Consider the following 3,278-nt stretch of genomic DNA (forward strand, 5'->3'; position numbering starts at 1 on the left):
CCACATCAGGTCTCTGGGCATGGAATGGGAAGTTGCAGATAATAATAAGAGCTACCCCAGGCATCGGCAAATCCAGTCTCGAAAACTCTCTCTTCCCTCTTGATTTCCCCTTCTCTCCCTGAAGCTTCATACACTCAAGGCTGGGGCAGTTCTGCTGTCGGCTGGCCTAGAGTTGCACGGGGACACCTCACGGCCTGGGGTGCCGGATCAGTCCTTCAGTTAGACAATAGCAATCTGACCGAGAAGCACGCTCCGCTCCCCAGGCAAAGAGCCTAGTCTAAGACACCCCTGACTTAGAGCCTTAGAGCTGGACCCGGGCAGTTAGATGTGTCTTAAGGGGTCAAGTTAACTGGCCCCTAGACTCTCCATGTATCTCACTCAGCCATCTTAAAATGTGGTCTACCCAATCTGAAGAGTTGTCTTAAGGATGAACAAATGCATCGTGGCACCTGAGTGGCTCAGTTGGTTAAGCATCCGACTCTTGGTTTCGGCTCAGGTCATGATCTCATGGTTCATGAGTTCGACCCCTGCGTCGGGCTGGCAAGTGTGAGGCCTGTTTGGGATCCTCTCTCTCTCTCTCTCTCTCTCTCTCTGTCCCTCCCCAACTCACGTGAGCATGCGTTCTGTGTCTCAAAATAAATAAATAAACTTTTTTAAAAAAAGGATGAGGGGCGCCTGGGTGGCGCAGTCGGTTAAGCGTCCGACTTCAGCCAGGTCACGATCTCGCGGTCCGTGAGTTCGAGCCCCACGTCGGGCTCTGGGCTGATGGCTCAGAGCCTGGAGCCTGTTTCCGATTCTGTGTCTCCCTCTCTCTCTGCCCCTCGCCCGTTCATGCTCTGTCTCTCTCTGTCCCAAAAATAAATAAACGTTGAAAAAAAAAAAAAATTAAAAAAAAAAAAAAAAAAAGGATGAACAAATGTATCTAATTAGTAACTGGTTATCTTACCCTACAATCAGTTCATTGCAAATAAATGTCATTCAAAAATTATTGTAGGTACTTCCTTATACATCCATGTATTAGAGGATTTATGCAAAATCCAACATTACCACTCATATAGTAAATAAGACAAGGAAAGGACACGTATTTGCTTAAAGTAGGATTCTTTTGCTTACGGTGCACCTGCTTTCCTGTAAAACTGCTTGTACTTATCGCACATGTCAGGACAGTTGAGGTAGAGTTTAATTTTTGAAAAAGATTAAAAGCCCAAGTCCGGATCCAGAGGCAAGCAAGCCTTTCCGCACCCCCAGGTCTGGAGGACAGGGGCAGTTCTCATGAGGTACGAGGAGCTCTGAATCAACATGGTTTGCTCAGCCATTCATTCCAGATCCCAGAAGTCAGCTGGGGCCTCTTTCCCTCTGGAGCTCAAAGCGTGATTGGCCCAGGCCCATCATAATCATATCATGACCCAGAATGTGCACTCCCTGGACATGTATTCTTGGAATCTCCCTCCCTTCTCCGGAGTACGATCTCGAGGCTTCTTAAGCCAAAGTCAAGGGTCAGACACTTAACTGACTGAGTCACCCAGGTGCCCCAAGCCACCTTCAAAGATCAGCTAAGGTTACATATAGCTTTCGTGTTTTCTGTTTTCTTAACAATCTGTTTAACCTGTTCTCACCGAATGCCTTCTACGAGGTAGTCACAAAGGGGGCTCTGGAGCCAGACCCCAAAGGTAGAATCCCGGATTCACACTTACTGTGTGACTTTGAGCAAGTTGCTTGTCCCCTCTGGGCCTCTGTTTTCTCACCTGTGAAGTGGGGAACGTGCTAACAGCTCCCGACCCTTGGGCACGTGACTCAGGAGGTGGGGAGCACCAGCAACACCAGCATGAGTAAGAGCGCGGTCAGTGGTGCTGTGTGGTGGGCACGGGATGAGCCAGGAAACCACAGCCCAGGGCAAGTAAACCCTCAGCGTGTCTCAGTGCCCTGATGGCGGAATTGCAGGGTGCCGTGGGCTTTACAGGGGGGTCACCTGACCCACATTTGGGGAGCAGAAGGCTTCCCGGAGGAAGGGACAGCTAAGCAGAGTCCAAGAAGGGAAGGAGCCAGAAAAGAGGAAGTTGAAGGGTCTTTGGGGGACAGGGAACAGCATTTGCATGCACACTCCCACAGGGAGGAGGGAACACAGAGGTCAAGGGCGGACACTAATTTAGCCTCGTGGGCATGAGGAGTGGCCCAAAGACTGGAGCACTAAACGGGGCAAGAGCAGGTTCCTTCTGCCAGGGGAGGAGTCTGCATTTCATTCCAAGGATGACGGGAGCCCAGAAGCCTCCGGCAAGGGAGCAGGCAGGTGGCATTTGCATTTTGGCCAAACAGCGCTGGCTGCTGTGTGGAAAGCGAGCGAGAGCGTGGGCTTTTGTAGTTTTTGTGTTTGCCTGTGACCCACGGGGAGCGAAGCGGCACCACAACCGTCGTCTTTAAGAAAAATGACACGAAATGGCATTACAAATACCGAAACAGGGGCAGGGCTTTGCAAGGGGCTAGTGGCCCTGAAGTCCAAGCTTCATTGGCTTCGGGATAGAGCCACTTCTGATTACAGCCCAATAAATACACCCACATCACACACACACGCGCGCGCGCGCACACACACACCATACACAATATACACACTTGAAACAGGTCAGTATTTATCATATGATGCACTAAGTGCCGGGCTATTTTCTATTGTGCTTTTTTCCTTCTATGCCATTCCATTCCATTTCTCCCTAAGGCTGTCTGTGACTCACTACAGTGATTTCATGACCCACTAATAAGTCCCAAGCTGCCCTTTGGAAGACACTGGCTTAGAGGGAGGCACAGGAAGTCCCGAAGTGGGGCTTTGAAACAGAGCGGGCCGGAGGCAGGCTGTGTTTGGCTCAGGTGGGGCCACAGCCCGGGCTGCGGCTCGGACACATGACACACAGCCACCTCCCCACGTAGGAATGCGGAGACACAGGGCCTCGCAGCCTACCAGGACAGCTGGCAGGAAAGGGCCCCTCACTGCATGGCTAATCTGACCCTAAGAAGATTTTGATTTGAATCACCTTTTTGCTTACGGTGGCCTTGGGTTTCCTGTGCCTCTCTCCAAATCAGTGTTTTCCCAACTGCAGTTTGGAGCCTATTAGTGGGTCATGCGATCACTTTGGTGAGTCTCATACAGCATTAAAGAGAAAGAAGGAAAGGAAGAGAAGAGGAGAGGAGAGAAGAGAAGAGAAGAGAAGAGAAGAGAAGAGAAGAGAAGAGAAAGAATGAAATGGAATGGAATGGAATAGAATAGAGAATAGAACAGGCAGAGCACGTGG

The sequence above is a fragment of the Puma concolor genome, chromosome C2 (genome assembly GCF_028749965.1).
Source record: "Puma concolor isolate L17-30 chromosome C2, mPumCon1.1.hap2, whole genome shotgun sequence".
Taxonomy (NCBI): Eukaryota; Metazoa; Chordata; class Mammalia; order Carnivora; family Felidae; genus Puma; species Puma concolor.